This window comes from Oenanthe melanoleuca, chromosome 2 (assembly GCF_029582105.1).
Source record: "Oenanthe melanoleuca isolate GR-GAL-2019-014 chromosome 2, OMel1.0, whole genome shotgun sequence".
NCBI lineage: Eukaryota > Metazoa > Chordata > Aves > Passeriformes > Muscicapidae > Oenanthe > Oenanthe melanoleuca.
In genome coordinates this window covers 79,815,805-79,835,113 of record NC_079335.1, presented here as the reverse complement: position 1 = coordinate 79,835,113, position 19,309 = coordinate 79,815,805, and the positions used below count along the sequence as shown (strand labels likewise).

Below are 19,309 nucleotides of genomic sequence, written 5' to 3'. Positions count from 1 at the left end.
AGGCAGGTCCAGATTCAGCAGAACTTTTATAGATGTCAAAGTCCACTTAAGCACTTACACAAATGATGGAAATCATTGTGCCTTTGATGACATTCAAGCACCTGCAGAAATCTGGGGGAAAGGCTGAACATGCAAGGTGTGGATTTTGTGAGGGAGAGCCTGGGCACCCAGACATGCAAAACCTCTGGGCACATATGAACCTCAGGCAGGTGACCAAGTGCTGTTGAAGCTGATAGGAAGTAAGCACATGTGTCAAGGTAAGCCCTTTGCTACCACAGAGAAGGAGCTCACAATTTAGTGGAGAGAGAAGGAATAAAGGAAATATTATCGAGGCAGCTTGGTGGCTTCACTGTTTCTCCTAACTAGTTTCACAGCTCATCCTTAATTGTGGAGAAATAAGCCTGGAAAAGGATAAGAGTGGCTGATTTATTTCCTTCAGGCCAGCCAGAGCAAAATCCTAAGGAAAAAAAAAAAAAACCACCGAAGGGGAGCACGAGACAGATGGGACTAACGACTGTTTGTGCTGCAGCAGGGCTTAGATGTCCCAGTAAAGCCTGGGATCCCACAGCGAGACGCTGTGCAAACATGTCAGTGAGGGTGCTGGGGAAGGGGAGCTGCCTGTAAACACTGTGGAAGTCCCTTTGAAGTCAGCAGAGCCCAAGCATGCAAGGGGTTTGTACCGCCAGGCCACGCGTTTCAAGCTGCACGATTAATTGCTGCCGGGTGTGCCAAAGCAGAAGACAGGCTCTCTCATAGGATGGCCACCAAAGATATAATGAGCTGAGGAAGAAAAAAAATAAGGTCACAGATAATATATTGGTTTTATTTAATACTCCACTGTTTATTTCCTGTGAGTGTAAACATATCGTTGTTTCTCCTACTTCAAAAGAATAAAAATTCTGTTTAGATGAAATAAGTTTAAAACAGTACAGGTGACACACAGTATGGGATAAATGTTACCTTTATGCAAATGTAAGCTTCTCTCATTGATTATAGTAATAAGATATGCAAAGAAAGATCAGAGGAATATAATTTGATCCTTTTTGGAAGCTACTCTGAAATCCATGCTGCATGTAGTGTGTGTGCATGCACAGAAGAGGAAGAATAGTAAGGAGTCACAGCACTGCAGAACCTCCCCAGAGATGGCAAATTCCTGCTGCTTTAGAAGTGAACTGATGGCTGCAGAAGGTCAATGGATGTAGAAACAAGGTGAGCCCCCCAGTTTGTGAACCTGCAGTTTCAATGATGCAGTCATTGCTACAACACGCAGAAAAGGCTTAAACACAAAGGCATGCAGAAGAACGAAAGGAAGGAAAAAGTACCAGTCAGGAATAATTATCACAGTGTATAAAACTTTCCACTCCTTTATTATCATAAATTGCAAAGTTTTATTGATGCATATTTTATCACAGCACTCTTGCCATATGTGATCTGAAGATTCAGAGCCTGTCCCCGGGGACAACGGTACTGATATAGATAATCAAGAATTCCTTTTATGCTCCTCTCAACACAGCCACAGCTCAGATTGAAATTAACATCTTTTACAATGAAACACCAGTTTTCTGCCACAACTAGACATGACAGCTGGAGAGAGAGACCTGCTTATCCAGTTACTCCTTCAAGTCTCGGTTTCATTACAGCCATGAAGATGTAAACTAAGTACAAAGCACTGCGGACGGTCACTGAATACCAGAAAAAGGAATCTGCATGCAACCTGCCACATGAAGAAACGGGAAGAGAAACGCTTCCAAACAAATCCAGGGATGAAAAGCAAAGATCAGACACAGTCCCTTAAAAAAAAAACAAAAAAAACAAAAACCTAAAAAACAACAAAAAAACCCCAAACCAATGAAGAGGAATCCAAAAGCTTTGAACTTTTGCTGTGTTCACTGCCTAGACTAGACTGGGTGATGCTTGCACATACTCATGTGCACACAGGAGTGAAACCCACAGCCAGAAAGAAACCCAGCTCAGGGCTCTGTCCTATTTAAATCCTCCAAAGCAAGGATTTGACCTAGTGGAAACATTAAGGCTGCTTAGTGTTGGTGCTTGTTCCTGGTCATTTTTTTGGGTTGACTGCTTCCACCTGCACATCGTCCCTGTTTCTCACACTGCTGAGGAGGGGGGCATGGAAGTTGTTTTACCCTGCTCCCCATGGGGTCAAATATCACTCTAGCATCTGACTGCCTTCCTGCAGAGCATTAAACAACCAACATCTGCCATGTAGGGTTCTCCCTCTCATCCTACTCCCAAGGGACAGCTGGCTATGCATCGTAGTGCTTTGTTTTGTTTTGTTTCGGCACGACTTTGTTTTTGTTGTTTTAAATCTACATGCTGGATATGGTGGGAAGGAAAACAAGGGCAGGACCTTGCTTGTGAAGAAGGTGGTGGGGTTTCAAATTGTCATTAGTTTCTGAGGAAGTTAGTGCCAAAGTCTCAGCCTGGTTTCCCAGAAGGCGCAGCTTCCTGCTGGCTGTTAGAGCTGATAGAAAGGTGCACACTTCACAGACTGCCACAGGGAGCTGAAAATGATAATGCTCTGGAAAATTGCATCTGTTTCGTGTGTAAAAGCAGTTCAAGTCCAGCTTTGAGCACTTGCCTACCTATCACCACATTTCAAAGGAGCCTGTTGCTTTGTTATATTACATGCTGGGACAATACATAGCAAAACCTACTCCATTGATCACTGGCTTTTTTTTTTTTTTTTCTTCCCTTTTCTTTTCTGATTAACATCCTACAGCCTAGGGGCCATCTCCAAACAGTGAAGCATAGAAGAGAGGTTATCAATGTGTTCTGAAACACATAAGTGGGCAAATGTGCTGTTAGAGATGCAAGTGTACTCAGGAAACATTTAAAGGCTATTGCACACCTTCAGGTTAGATCATAAAAGAAGTACAAAAAGGAAGGCACATACTACTTTTCTAGCTTCGTCTTCATCTTTCTACAGACTGCAAAAAAAAGTACTTCTACATTTCAATTCTGTGGATGTGCTCAGGCTAAAAGCACATGTAAAAGCAAGCCCACTTTAGGGTCATTATCAAGTAAGACAGGGAAAGAGAAGGCTATGAAAGAAGACAGATATGTGGCAGAACTGCTGTGTAAGGATCTAATTTAAATCATCAGCAAAAAAAAAAATAGCACAAACACATTAGTTGGATGAGTCTTCAGCGAATAAAAAATGAGAGGGCAGGACCTCTCACCCTGCATTAGGAGACTGTCATTGTCACTTTCCTTAACCAAGGAATGTTTGGAATTTCCTGCTCCTCATCCCACTGGAAGGACTCATCTCACTGGGAACGGCTGATTCCCAAATACTCAAAGCCTTTTGCTTTCATGAAGGAGATTGTTTTTTGGGTTACACATTCTGCCTTTCATTATATTTTTAACTGACACATTTCCCATAGTTCAGTACAGAATGCTGGCATTGAAAGGATTTAATAATGAAGATATTCTTCTGCATGAAGGACACTTTGGAGCACAAGTTCTGAAGACCAGGATTTCTCCAGTCTTGCACACACACACAGTGATGGCTGCAACTTCACTGCAACTATGATGTCTAGATTAGCTAAGACTGTTTGAGAGAAATGCAACATTACCTAATATTTCTTTCTTTTATAAGAGATTTAAGATAGAATATTTACTGTGATCACAAAATTTTTATATCAGATTGAAAAACAGAATTTCCATCTTGCAAGAAGCTATAGCATTTGGCATTCCTTCCAAGTCAACCTAAAAAGCCCAAATAATGAATTTTATATTTCCATGGAGTTCTTATAAATCAGTTTAAAAAGGCAAAAACTTTAACTTCTATGGTGTGATATGGACCATTTTGAAGTTTTAGAAATAAATGCTTAGTGCTAAGGAGCAAGAGTGGTGGGGTGATCTTGCTCCTTCACTCCAAATTCAGATGGCCACAACTGACAACTGACATATTCTTGACCCTCTTGTCTCTATCTACCTATGGCTCCCTCTCCCCAGACAGAATTAGGACCCTACCAGACATGAGAATTGTGTGGCTGTTCCCAAGAGGCTTCACACCAATCCAACATCTCATCCCAGTTACAAAATACATATGCCAGCCAGGTTTTCCTGTGGAGCATTTTACTAAAAGGCCAATTTTCACTATGAACATTTCAAATTTCATGAACAACAGAAAAATACTTAATTGGACACTTTAGTGATCAAACCTAGTTGTTTTTTTACTTGTTTTTCTGAATCCTTTGAGTGGGACTATCAAGGTAGAATATCAGGTAGGAAGACTAGTATCAAACTAGAATCTCAGTGTGATTTCTAAATAAGAAAGGACTTTGAAACTAATCTGAGATCTTTCTTCATGGCCTCAAGTTTTAAAAGTATGTTTTATAAGCAACTCTTTTCATAATTCTTTTCATGGCAATATTGATTTTAAAAATTATTTTACACCTGGAAATCAAGAAACACACTGGAACACTTTTCTATAAAACTTTCAATAAGATGGAGACCTCTTTGGGAATCTGTGCAAGATGTATTATGATGTATAGAATGACCAAGCCAGAGGGTGGTGGGATTATCTTTGCAACAGAACAGTAACAATAAATTAATTTAAAAAGAAAAAAATCAGAGACAGTCAAGCAATCAAAAATCAGTTGCCCACTACAAAGAAAACTCAGACCCTCTTTGAGTGAAATGTATTTTCATTGCAGCACCATAACCCTACTGAAACCAGTGAGCTTGCATTATGGTATTAAAGAGCTGAGTAACAGAGACATGCTATGTTGTAAAAGATTTTACATCTTTCTTTGAAATAATGACATGGGTCATTGTCCCAGACACCAGTCTGTCCTTACATAGTAAATCCTGGATCTTTAAGATAGATGGGTTGTAATTAGAATTAAAACATGGCCTAAGGGGAAAGATATTTCCCCACCTAAATCACATTGTTTTCATTGCTGTACTGGTGTAAATGGTATTTTTATGTATGTGTCCAGAAGAGAACTCAACTGCAATATTTCTTCTCTGCTGCTGAAATATTAGCATTAAAAAAGCAGTATTTTACAAAAGTCATATAAACACAGTGCTTCCAACACAATCAATTTTGTTGGAATTATTTTACACCATCCTTCATCCTTGAAATTATATCCCTTCCTTTGTGGAATGTTTGAAAACTTAAAAAATTCTGAACTTATTTGAAGTAAGATTTAACAATACATTAACTGGTAAAAATCAAAGTAATTCTTTTTCTCCCCAAGCCCAGAAGAATTAATTTGGTTCCACTAAAGAAGAACAGGCACCCAACTTTTGAACAGAAACTGACCTAATATTTCTGAAAACCCTGCATGCAATTAGCTTCTTGTTAGAGCCATCTTTCAAGCAGTCTTTTTCTGCCTCTGAACTCCAAAGGCTGCTCATGAGATCCAGCAAAATTAGGATATTAATAGAGAACCATTTATCAAGCTCGATGGGTTTGTTAGAGGCACACTTGCCCAGTTAACCAACGCTGTCAGGGTATCTTTTATAGCAGACAATACTGTTAAGGGCCTCCTTATTTCTGCTCCAGGTTTTTCTCAAGGGTGTGTCCAGCAATGGCAGCAGTGCTGCCCTAGGAAGTGGTGCTCAGACAGCAGAGGGTCTCCCCAGAAGGGAGCCCTCCTTGGCCATGGGGTGGTGTGGCAGCCTCACCCCAAGATGATGAGGTGTCCAAAGGGGCTCCTGCTACAGCGGGGTGTCCATCTGCACCCTCAGTGCTCTGAGCCTGTGGAATCACTGGTGGGTGTCCAAGGCAGAGAGGGCTGCTGCCCTCCTGATCCCAGGGACTCAGAAACTTTGGCCTAGGCTGAAAAGAGAAAAATGGCTGGTGAATTGGGATGGCAAATTCATGGTACAGGACTGGGCTGACCTCCAGTGTCTGGTTTTTCTCTTGCCTTTCTCCTTGATGGCCCACACTGTTCTCTGGGCTTGTTTTATCTTCATTCTGCCTTGTGTTCAACAGCACTTTGGTTTTTGAGATATATTCTCTTCAAGTGAAAAAAGCAATTTTTTTTTTCCACCAGAAACATATGAACTTCAACCTTTTCCAGGAAAAGATTTCTAAGATCAGGGCTCCTTCTTGGCACTTTGAGACACAAATCACAATCCTGACCTCTTCATTACTAGGTGTGACTGCTCTGACAGGTCTTTTGTCTGAGCATTTCCTAAAGGCATTGGTTTCCCTCTAAAACATGATGATTTTTAAATCTAAGCTTTGACAAAACAGAACTGTGATCTCCCAGCTCTGGTACTTGGACTGCAAGCACTGTGATGGAGCACTGTGCCCTTCCTGTTTGTACTGCAGGGGGATCTGCAGATCACCTGGCATCTGCAGGCACTCTAAACCACAAATTATAAATAATAATAGAAGCTTTACCTTTGTCTGGTGATTCAGTCTCAGAAACCTGAACCTGATGTATTTCCTTAAGCACTCAAATCGGCTGTGTGGATAGAAGCTACAAAATCCCTGTTGTATCAGCAGATTCGAAGCTAAACTCAAACACTGCTCTTAGGTAGGCATATAATCCCATCAGATTGTGAACCTCTGGCTTTGGCAATAGAGCAGTGGCTGAAGTTGTGCTAAGGCTGGACACTTATCCCATCCCATCTCTGCCTCATTTTTCACTCAGACTGGCTGTGCTGGCAGCCCTCATTTACTGGCACAAGCACTGCACAAATTTCAGATAAAAGAGCACCATTTTCCACAGTCCTAGTCCTTAAACATTTATTGGCACATCTGTGATTTTTTCTAGTTATCAGGGTTTTATATAAGACAGGAACATTGAGGTTATCTGATCAACTGATGTTGACAATAACCCACACATGGCAAAGGACAAGAGGATAAAACACTTTAAACATTGTGAATTCTGTGTCTTTCCCCTTTCCCGTTTTATTTCCTCTAACCATTGCTGGAGAAGAATGTACTGCAAAGTCATAAATAAAGTATACTTGTCAGAAGCTATGATCTTAAAATATTCTAACGGTTTGTTTGTGTTCTCTCCATAAATTGTTTATTGGTCAATATGGACAGAATTTGCAAATGCATCCTCCTTTGCAGTTCACTGATATTATCTCCATTCTAAATACTTTCATCTAGTATTAGGCTTCCAAAAAAACCCCCACTTTCTACCTTTCTTTCATTGATGAGAAATTTTCCAATGCTGAACATTCAATTATGCAACATACCCTGTGTTTCTTATCCTTAAGGAGATGGTGAGTATTAAAGGACTGTATGATTTTTAAAGTTACTATCAGAGGTAGGGTTATGTAGTTGGGGTGAGGCTTTTGAGTGGTCTCTATCTATACAGTAAAGCAAATAAAAAAAAAGAAAAATCTTCTCTGTAGAAAATAAGTTTCTAATTTATATTTTGACTTCTCTTTGTCATGGTAATGTTCTTCAAGTAACAGGCCAACACTGTGAAATGGTACCCGGGTGAGTAAATTACTATAGAAAGAAGTTTATCAGGGCAGTGATTTCAGTGTCTGAAAAGCCCATGAGCATACAGAACAGGAAAGATCTCTTTAGCCAGAGAAGACACCAACCTTTAACACAGAAAACAGATATTCTTCTAACTCTCCTGGAGCCCTGAAAAGCAGGGTGGTCTTCCAATAAAACAATCATCCTCCACAGGGTGATATTTTAAATCAGAAGTTAAGTGGTTCAGTCCCTTCTAGATAGCTCCTAAAGAGGCAAAAAAAAAAAAGACCAGTAGACTTAAAAATGCTTTTAAATGCATATAAGGGTTGATAGATTGGCTATTTACAGCTAGTAAGTCAAATCTGTTATGACATTTGGTAATTGCCTCTTCAATAAATAACTCGATAAGTTCCCAGAGAAAAGAAGGCAATTTATCTCAGAATAAAAACAGTTTTGGTCCACCAACTCTTTGAAGACAATTTGGTAGGTAACTGTAACTAAATGGGGAATTTGGATGCTCAGCAATCATTAAAAATAATGGGAACTTAAGTGTCCAGATCCTGCAGCAGCTTCAAAACTCTTAGCCATGCTCTCCTGGGACAACTTCTTTTTGCCCACTGCAAAGGTATTAACACTTAAACACTCAGAAAAGAAAGAGAACAAACTGCATAAAGCCCCAGTGTCAGATGGTTATCTATGAGCATTTTACTGATGTTTTACTAAATTGACACAATGAAGAAGAAAATGGAACATCTTACTACAGTGTTTTTGATGTTTCAACAACAAAAAAAAGATGTTATAGCCAAAGGGTTCATTGGCAACAGATTTTAATGAGAAGGCTTTTTTTTGAGGCTAGGAATTTGTAGTAAAAAAATAGCACCTACCTGCCACACAGGCATGTGTGTTTGTTCTGCACAAACACCTGTACAGCCCAGCAGGGGATTACAGAGGTAATGCAATGGAGCTGCTCCTCTCAAGGGTGAGAAGCAAATGAGATGGAGATAGCAAACAGTAGTAGGGAAAAGTTATTAGCTATAGTGGGTATCACTGCTATTAGCCATGGTTGATTCATTGCCTCACTAACAGTCTCCTATTCAGCAGGCTGTAACACAAATGAGTCTTTAATGGGAGCCCCTTCTCTTGCACAGAGCAGCAGGACAGCAAATGGGGCTCTTGAAGAGCTGCACAGGCCAAACAGGCAAGGGAAACAGCTAGCCAGAGACTGACAGCTCAGTGTTGAGCTGCTCCCTTTTCTTTCTCTCCTTTGCTTCCATTCTCACTTCTACACATTTGAATCTAGCATCCAGTTCCTTTGTCCTAGATGTACCCTGGGCATGAGACAGCAGGAGCCCACCTGGAAGAGTGGATCCTCAACCACAGTGTATGTAACACAGTGCCTTTAGCTGAGCTCACCCTCATGAAGATTCACCTTCCCCAAGTGCATACTACACAGAAAAAAAGGTTTAGCCACGGTTCTGACCAACATTTCTATACAACAGTTACATTTTGTATATAGCCCTAATATCTACAACATATTACTGACAAACACCCTTGTCTTGGCATATTGATGAGCTACAACCTGAAACCACAAGCAAATCTAGGAACATGATTTTTTTAACACCCCCGCCCCACCAATATTCTTTACTCACCCCAGAGACTTATTATGGGATCCAGATGCTGTTACTCCAATCTCTATCTGTTACCACAAACTCCTCTGCTTTCTGCTGTGCTCATTTACAACCCTGTGGAACAGTTATTTGCCTTCTTTTTGTCCTTCCAAACCAGAGCCTCTCTCTCTCTCTCTCTCTCTATATATATATATATATATGTATATATATATATTCTATACTTGCCACCTGTCAGATCTGTCCTTTTTTGCTTCTGTTACTCTATGAAGACATTTGTCATTCCTTTCTCTCTGCCTCACTATACAAATCCTGTTTTTTGCCCTCCTGCAGCTTCTTTCTCTGTTCAGTCTCCTCAAGGTTTTGTTGCTATTATCATCATTTTCTCTCAGCATGCTCTCTGTCCTCTTGAAGGCTGGTTTGACAGATCCTCTCCTGTCATCTGCTTGAAGGCTGATTTCAGCTCTTCCTTGCAGCACTGTGCCTATGTGCCTCCTCCGCTACAAGTGTTTGATGTGGAGCTTGCTCTACCAGAGCTGCTCCTCGTGGCCCTTCCTCCCGAGGAGCATCTCCAAGACAGGAGGTGTACAGGGCTGTGGGCCACAGAGCTGGTCTGATACTGTCAATAGCTGACTGCTGCCTTTCCAACAGGCCTGGCAGCCCTTCTCCTTGTCATCATCAAGGATGTGCACTAGTCATTTGACAGGATCTCCTCTGGGTGTCTGTGGGGTGCCCAGAAAAGACAGTGTTTAACCTTGCTATTAGAATAAATTTACCAGCTTGTGCTCACTCCTCATGCATTCTTTGCATGGAGACTGTCCATTTCCATATCACTTTCTGAAGGAGACAGAGCACCAGCTCCTCTCAGGAGGTACAGTAGTTGTTTGCTTCAAGCAGCCCTCCTCTGACATTGAAAGAAAATGTGTCCAACTAAAACACACAGGCACCACTGATACACAGTCTTCCCATGCTTCCTTTTCTGGAAAACGCATTTTTCTGTCCTTCAGTGGTCCTTCACTAGGCCTGCAAATTTTCTCTTTATTTCTCCACTCTCTTCCTTAAAAACATCTTTTTGCTCTGAAGCCTTAATATATTACACCTGCAGGTCAAGTAATACATAATATTTACTTTAATGGTTAATGTCCTCCAGATTATGCATGGATTGGAGGATGCTTGGGGCAAAACTTCAATTTTTATTTGAAGGAAAATGCTTCTTTTCATTAAGCAAGCTCCCCTTTCCAGAAGTCAGTCTTCTAGTTCACAGAGAGAGTCACCATAAGTTCACCTCTTAAAGCCTGTCTCTCCTCTTCAAAAGTATCTTAAAATTAAAAAAATAGACTAATTTCAGCAATGGGCTAAGCACATAGAAGGTACTCCATAATCTAGTGAAGTACCTATATTATTCTTAAGAGATTTGCCAACTAGCGATCTACTACTGCTATTTTAATTTATGTTACATCGTGATTGCAATTCTAAATTAAACTCATACAGGCAAGAAAATTTATAGTTAAACCTTTCCGTCAATCCTTAACTTCCTTCGCAGTAACAAAGTGACATATTGCAAGGGCTCTCGACTGTGTCTCACAATACCTAGGCATGTGCAAAGGTTAATTGCTGCACTGAATTTGAGTGACAAGGTTTTGCTGGTGGGGGGGCTTTATGTGGTTTTATGTGAGAGCTGCCAGAATTTTTCCTATGTCCATTACAGCCAATGTGCACTGGCACCAGGATGGACCCACTGCTGGCCAAGGCTGAGCCCAGCAGCAATGGCACCACCTCTGGGATAACTTATTGAAGAAGGGGAGAAAAAACCCTTGAGCAACAGCAGCCAGAGAGGAGAGTGAGAACATGTGAGAGGAACAGCCCTGCAGACACCAAGGTCTGTGAAGAAGGAAGGGAGGGAGGTGCTCCAGGCACTGGAGCAGAGATTCCCCTGCAGCCCCTGGTGCAGACCATGGTGAGGCAGCTGTGCCCAGCAGCCCATGGAGGAGCCCACATCAAAGCCAGTGGATGCCCAAAGGTGGCTGTGACCCCCATGGGAAGCCTGTGCTGTAGCAGCTCCTGTGGGAGGGACTCCATGCTAGAGCAGGGGAAGAGTGCTAGGAGTCCTTTTCATGAGGAAGGAGAAGCAGTGATAGTGTATGATGAACTGACTTCAGTCCCAATTCCCTGTCCCCCTATTCCATGGGGAGGCAGAGAAATTGGGAATTAAGTTCTCTGGGGAGAAGAGCTGTGTAATAAATAAAATTGACTACCCCAAGTTGAGTCTGTTTTGCTGGTAACAGTAATCAGTGAGGGATATCCCCTGTCCTCAACTTGACCTGTATTCTCATTCTATTTTGTCTCCCCTCTTCAGCAGAGGGAAGGGATGGACTGGCTTTGGTGGGCATTGGGGTCCAGCCAGGGTCAACACACTCCAACTGCACAGACTCATCTTTTACCTTTGATTTGCTAAAAGGAATCATGTAGAAAAACACAGCCCCAAAGTCCTCTCCTGGAAACTCTTAGCACCTCTTGGGCTATGCTGTTGGGCACTGCATAGCTCAATAGGGCAAACCCTAAACCTTTCAGTGAGTGCTTGTTCTATTGGGCATCTCCACAGAACCAGGAAGGGCATCAGTCCTCCTGAAAAAAGCAAAAGAAATTACAGAAAGGCCTTGTTGAGAAACAAATCCCCATGTTTTCCCCAGGGGCCCCATGGCAGACCTAGCCTCCCCTATTTCATCCCTCTTTGGTGAGGACATGAGCTAATGGCATGGGCACACAAGAGCATCCCAATGCTGTCACTGCTAGAAAAATAAAAGATGACACAGATGGCAAAAAGGAGAAAACCAAGAGGGAAATTCAGAAGGCAGCCCTATTATTCAAATACCTCAATGTTTCACTGGTTCCAGTTTAAGCTGGGGCTGGTTGTTTTTTAGGGTATGAACCCCTGAATGCTGAAGTTTTTGAAGTGCCATTACAAAAACTGTCACCATCAAACACTTTTAACATACAGAATGTATTTAGTAGTGCACCTTGAATTTATTTCTTAGCATATGAAATTATACTTATGCTTTTCAAAGCAAAAGAAGTAGTTTAAAAATTGGAACTGCCTGTGACTGCATGAAATGCTCCTTTCATCCATTCATTCTGTAAATGAGGACCCGAATCAACTCTTCACAACAGTTATGGTTTCTCAAGTCAGCAAACACTTTTCAAATGTGGGCTCTATCTTTTGGAATGCCATCAAGACATGCTTGCTAGTGTTGTAGCCGGTGAATTTTAAGTGTTTAGCTTTCAGATTAAATGTATGTAACTATGTTAAAAATTCCTCTGGAAAAAGTAGGTCTTATACATGCATTGCTGTCAGTTTTCACAGTTCTATCCCTTTTTTAATTACCCAAGGCATTCTGATTACAGAGCTACAAAGTAATCTATTTAAAGCTGGGTTTGACAGTGATCTAATGTGCACAAAAACCATATGGAATTTGAAAACATTTACTTCTCTTCCCCTTCTTCTTATATTGCCAAATACGTTTAAATCAAACTTGTTTTAAAAACAAATATTCCCAGGGTAAGGACTTTCATATCAACTTCTGGTTGTTTCTGTTGAATTAGAAACCTCTGGCAATATTTTTCCTACTGAAATGTAAATGATGACATATCATTAACTAGCAGCATTACACCACTAAAATACTAGGATGTGTCTTGCTTGCCTCAGACTTCCCTTTCCTTAAGTGCAATGCCTTAGAGGCAGCAGTGTTTAAATGGTACAAAGTACTCTACTAGCACCAGCCTGAATCTTTATTTAGGAGAACAAGCTTCACATTCTTCCCTGCTAACACAGTAGATGGGCATGTTCAGCCCCTCCATAAAACACACTCATACACTGTCACTGTCTAACCCAAGGTACAGCACTGACATGACAGATTCATGTTCCCAGCTGTGACATAAGGGCTCTTTGACAATACCACAGTGAAAGCCCTATTAAGAAAACATGTGCCGGACAGTGCATCTGACGCAGTTAAACGCTATAAAAGATTTTCCAGGTGTTAATGAGCTGCACGAGTAGAATGAAAATGAGGGGGATCCGTGCACTTGGAGATTCTCAAGGAGCAGGACCCAGGCTCTCAGAGAGCTGGACAAACAGGGCTTTATAAGCACCACTGGCCACGCTCTGCACCTGACCACACGAGGTGATGAGCGACCCCGACTATTCACTGGGGGAACTGTTCATTGAGGATCGTTTGCATGGGAAAAGACAGACTTCCATGTCTTCCTGCAGTTTACTACATCCTTTTTACTCTGCTTTTGGGAAAAAGCACTAGTTATTTTCTCTCTTTTAAGCACTTTTTTTTTGTTCTAAAGAGAAGGAAAACATTATGCCTGTTGCTTCTAGTTTCTAGTTTTATGAGGGATTCAGCTTGACCCAGTATAGATAAGAAATTAGTTCATGTTAAAATATCACTAAGAGTTTCTGTTTTAAAGGACAGATACACAGTCTTTGAAACAGCAGTGGTTGAAATGTTTCAAGGCAATGTTGAGGCCTAATATATATTCCTTTAAGATATGTATAAAATCCTAGGTATGGGCTGCCCTGAGAGTTTCAGCCACTGATAATTCAGAGCATGAGCATATGTTATTTTGTACAACAGCTACCTACAGGAGAATTGTTTATTCATATAATCTGTTGACTTGATAGAAGATTGTTTAATTTCTTTAGCATGTGTGAATTTTATGGTTACTCTCCTTGAGGAGATAAGTTTTATTTTATCTACATATGACAGGTACAATGAGGGAAGGCTGCAATGCAGATTTTTCCATGCTGCTGTGACCACAATCTCAGTCTTAATCCTGACATACAACTGTATCTAGGAAAAAAAAGATCATTTTTTCACCATGCTAATTTCAGCCTGATTTTCTGAAAAGGGGAAGCTCCCAGTAATATGAGAACCAATGGAGTGTCTCCTCTCAGAAGTTAATTTAGAACCACCCATTTTATTTCCCACAGAAAAGTCAGTACTATTTTATCTTTCATTTCCAATCTAATATCCCAAGTTGTCTACCCACTCTTCCTCCGCCCCAACAGAGTTACTTAAATTAACCTGGAGCACTAAATTTTCTTAAAGGCATAAGAAGACTAGGTGGAGAGAATAAGCAAGCCAGTGTAATAACACATTGACACAGATTCTTGATATTCACGTCTTAAGGGTTAAATTCCTCCGGCTTGCCAGGTGTTCTGTGCAAATGTTGCATTTGTACACTGTAGTATCTGACCATTTAACCATATGTCAAACAATCTTTGCTATGACAACCAGATGTAGACATTGCCATGGAATGAAATTATCATTTTATTAATTACCCTTTAATTAGTTGATACAGGAGAGAACATGCAGTAATTTAGTCATAATTGGCCTGACTGAGACTCAATACTTAAAGGGATGGAATCTGTTTGTGAGGTTACTTGTTATGAATAACAATTATGTCTGTGACAATGCAATTTCATTATGAAGATGTACTATGCATTTCAAACAGTAGAAGTTAGTATTAAGGATATGCATAAGATAGTATTCAGGATTCTAGGTACAATTTGATGGAAAATATTTTCCTTGAATAAAAGTGTGTAATCCTCTGTGTATTTTGCTACACGCTATAACAATGTAAGGAAGACCTTTATCAAACTCACTGTGATGAGGAGCCATCCTCACTTCAGACTCTAGTCAAAATCTTTTTGGTAATCTTCAAATTGTTCTAGACTTTAACAAGGTATATGTGCAAGGGGTACACCATGCAAGTTTTTTGAAACACTCTTTGACAAAACATGGTAATCAGAAACTTGAGCAGAGTCTCTTATGTGATCACTTGTCACCATACCTTTTGGATTTTTGTTAGAAAGTGGAACATATCTAGATTTCTCGGACTACATAGGTACAAATAAAGTTAGCAGCAACCCCCTCTAGACTGTAACAATAGGTAAATATCTTGAAGACATTTTTTCAGCACAGATTGCAGTTACGTCAGGAATACTCTTCACAGACTGAGTATTGAGTATCACTGTAGTAGGACAGAGCACATTCAACAGTTTAATAAAAATGCTTGTAAAGTGGATCTTAACATTGGCCCTTACATACTCAGTTGTTAAGAGACGTTTTTGCCATTCTGGAGCCATCATTCTGTCCTTGCTCCTCTAAACTCTATGACCTGAGAGAAGACTGCAGTGTTTATATTAGTTTTGTACTTTTAGATGGACAACATGCCTCATGTTCTCACCTCTTGTCTTTCCACAAAAATCTCAGAAAGTACAGGTCAAAACCTTCAGCAAATGCAGCTTCAACACAATATAACAAACTGCTTCACTTCTCAGAGCTGAATGAAAGCTCCCTCCTTCTGTTTTTTTCTCATGATGGGTAGCTCCTAGTTTTCTGCATATGCAGTGACAGAAATTACACTTAACTGAATGACTTTTAAAACCTCGCCCAATTACAGCACGTTTATTCATTCCTTTATGATGGATGTACAGGTTACATAGATGTCTCCAAGCCAAATGAATTTTTCATGTAACTGCTGTAAGGTCAAGGAAGTTATACGAATGATAAGTCTTTTCCTTTACAATTAGACTTTGAGAAATCCTTCTACCCTGCTTAAATGACTATGGACTGCTTTCAGAGTTGTTTTTTCTTTTTCTTTTTAAGCACAACATCCTTCCATCCTTTCTGATGGTTAATTCACTATTATGCTTCTTTAGCACAAATGTGTATACATATATATGTGGAAAAGCATGCCATATAGGAAAGCAAATCACCTTTTGCCTAGGATGCCATCTTCCAGTTAATATCAGTAAGTCATATTCTGTTCTTGTAAGTGCATCTTGCTCAACAACTTATCACCACCTCCAGTACAAACACTCGCAGGTTGTATCTTCCTGCTGTGTCACAGGGAATAGCTAACACAGTGTAACAAGAGATCATTTCATTAGATTACCATGAAAGCATCACCGCTGCAAGGAACTTGAGCTGAACAGGGACACAATCACAGTGTTAAAAACTCGAAACAGTTTAGCATTAAAGCCTGTGTGACTGCTTGAGAAATGTCTTAGAGCAGCACAAAAGCTGGCACCATTAGCTTTCATCCCTGCTGAGTTGGCAATAAAGTGCACACTTAAGTAAAATGCATTAATTGGTATTAGTCAATCTAGTTAAGATGTTCATTCTCCAGGCATCTTCAGATTTCATTTCCATAAAATAGGATTTCTTTAAGTCTCATAATTTGATTTTGTCCAGCCCCAAATGATATTGACACAGTGGCAGCAAAAGCACAATTACATCCCAGCTTTACAAAGGTGCTCTCTATCTAAATAGACTGGGACCCACGTGCTCCCAGTCTCTCTCTCTCTCACACACACACAGAGAAAAAAAGCAACCCACATAAAAAAAAAACCAAAAAAGCCAACAGTGGAAGAGGAAAAACTGATGCATTTTTCTATCATTTTCCTATTGCTGTTTTTCCTGCCTTTCCCCCGTATTTTTCCTACTGTGCACTACTGATTACTGCACTTTAAGATCAGAATGAACAATTAACTGCCTAATTATTCCAGTCACACCAAGCCACAATGAAATCTTTATTCAGTGTTTACAGCAATCTTTGGCAGAGACTGTCTTGCTGTTTTTAAACCAAGAAGAACTGCTCCCTTTGGCTCCCTTCAGCATCAGCTGCCTGGGTTTCAGAGCTGGATGCCAATAATCAGCCTCCTTTTTCTCTTCCAAAGTGGCTATTTTTTTTTTTTAAGGGTGAAAAGACCTATTCTCATCAACTCCCCATATATTCTGCCTGATTTATGTCCCAGCCACTGGGTCTCTTCCTTCCGTATCTTTTACCATTTGTGTCTCCCCGCACCCCCTCCGCGCCGCTCCCGCAGAGCTCCCGGACACCCCAGGAGCCCCCAGACACCCCGGACACCCCAGGACATCCCCGGACACCCCAGGACACCCCCGGACACCCCCGGACAGGGGGGAGCTTCCTCCTCGGGAGCCCCGACGAGGGGGCGGGAGGAGGGGGGAGATAATTTCCAGCTCCGGCTGTGCAGCATCCACACACATCCACGCACGCACAGCATCTCTCGTAGTTTTTTCTCGTTCTGTGGAAAACCCGGAGGAGGCTCCCCGCTCCGGGAAAGTTGTAGGGAGCCGCTCCATGCCCCGGGCGGCTCTTTCTGCCCCGTCTCCATCCCGTCCCCTGTCCCGATGGGCAGCGGCGCCGCCGGGATGCTCTGAGCCCCGCTCCCCCGGCGCTGCCCGGCGCTGCAGGAGCGCCTGCCGAGCGGGGGAACCTCGTCCCAGCCAAACTCCAGAGCGACCCGCTGTGGGCTCGCTCCCTTCCTCACCGCCTCCTCCTCCTCGCCCTCTGACTGCGGCTGGACAGCCAGGGGGTCGGGGAAAGAAGAAGGAAAAAAATAATAGGAGGAACAACAAAGATTAAGAGGATATTAAAATCCTAAGGAGAAAAGGGAAGAAAAAAGTAAAGAAGAGAGAAAAAAAAGAAAAAGGAAAGGGGAAAGAGAAGAAAGAAATAAAGGAAACAAAAATAAAGAAAATGAGAAAAGGAAAAGGAGAGGGAGAAAGAGGGGGGGAGAAAGGAAAAAAGCAGAAGAAAAAGTCCGCGAAGCAGAGGTCGGGTTACCTTGCAGCGTGCAGGAGCTCCCGACCGCCTTCCTGCCGACGGGACCTCCCTCCCCGCCGGGTGCGCCCCTCACATGCCCGCGCCCCCGTTCCCGTTCGGTGCGCGGGGGGAGCCGCGCTGTCCGCGCTCCGCCGGGAGAGCGGCTCGGGCTGGGGCTGCGCGGCCGCGGCCGGGCGAGGAGGAGGAGGAGGAGGAGGAGGAGGAGGAAGGAGCCCCGCGGCCGCCCCGCTGGCCAGAGCTGGCTCGGCTCGGCTCGGCTGCCCCGGCTGGGCTGGGCTGGGCTGCCCGCGGGTGTCGCTGGCGCTGCCGCGGGGACCTGCGGGCGGCGATTGGCGCCGGGGAGCTGCGCCCTCCGCGCCGCCCCCGCCTCCCGCCCGGGGCACCCCCGCCCCGGCTGCGCGCCCAGCTCCCCGCAGAACCCCGGGCTCCCCGCAGAACCCCCGGGTATCCCCGCAGAACCCCGGGCTCCCCGCAGCCCCCCGGGTGTCCCCGCAGCCCCCGGGTGTCCCCTCCGCGGGGCTGCTCGCGTCTCGGGAGGATTCCGGGAGGAGGATGGGCTGCCGAGGCAGAGCAAAAGTCACACCGGAGAGGCGAAGCGGTCCTTTATTCAACTGAAAGGATGCGAAGATGAAAGCTGGATTTCTTTGGAAGGCTTGGTTTTAGTTAATGCACAGGCTGAGACTAGTGTCAGAGCTACTTTTATGAGGGCGAACAGTAGAGTTTCCTAGAGGGTTTGTGTGAGACTTTGGAAAAACAGCCAAATAATAAAGGGGCTTTACATCCACCTTTAAAGATCATTTTAGTGTTCATAAAAGCTGCCAGGCTTGCTGAAATACTCCCCATGTGCAGAACAACAACTGCAAAGGCAGCAGCAGGACAAGACATCCTTTCTGCCAACAAATTCGTCTCGATCTTGACCTGAAGTAACCAGGAGGGCAGGTATTTCTGCACAGAATGGGAAGGCTGCAAACTTGCACCAAATTTGATGATGTGTATGTGTGAAAAAGAGAGGGAAACTTGTCCACTTGGGTATGAGAAGGTTATTACCTCTCTAATAGCTCCCAGTAGCAATAACTCCTTTTTGCTGCCAGCACACAGCCCATTCCCTGCCTCAGTTAAATTGGTAAATCTCAAGCAACTCCACTAAGCAGAGCTGTGTCCCATCAGTCTGTGGCCAAGCCAGTGAGTGGCAGTAGGAGACTCTAAATCTCATTATCAATTACCTGGGACACTGCCAGTCCCTCAACAATTCAATCTTGAGATGAAGATTCAGATTATACAGTCAAGATTTGTTTTAGGTGAGGTTTTTTTGTTTTCTTTTTTTTTTTTTTTTCCTTTCTCTCTCCAGATTTGCACTAATGATTATTTGCAGAACTAAGGATTTACTGGCTGGTTTTCTGGCCCAGCATTTTTCATATTGATCGTAACACTGTCATTTCAGCATTACAGAAGAAAAAGGGCAGTCAGATCTCTGGAGAGCAGTTGTTGGAAGTTTGAATGCTGGCAAAGTGCCCAAAACAAATGACGAATTACAGCTATGATAAATGAATACTTGGGTGTGTTGGGAAGCCATGCAATGTTGTCCCAGATTTCTTTATTGCAT

General features: G+C 42.5%; 1 protein-coding gene across 1 annotated transcript in view; it reads right to left on the bottom strand.

Annotated features, from left to right (window-relative positions):
- The window catches only part of CDH20 (cadherin 20), a 119,468-nt gene extending 101,512 nt beyond the window's left edge, over positions 1-17,956 (bottom strand). The window contains exon 1 of the mRNA XM_056483915.1: positions 17,707-17,956. The gene's annotated coding sequence lies outside the window, so the exon portion shown is untranslated. The remainder of the gene's footprint in view (positions 1-17,706) is intronic.
- Positions 17,957-19,309: the final 1,353 nt, after the last annotated feature.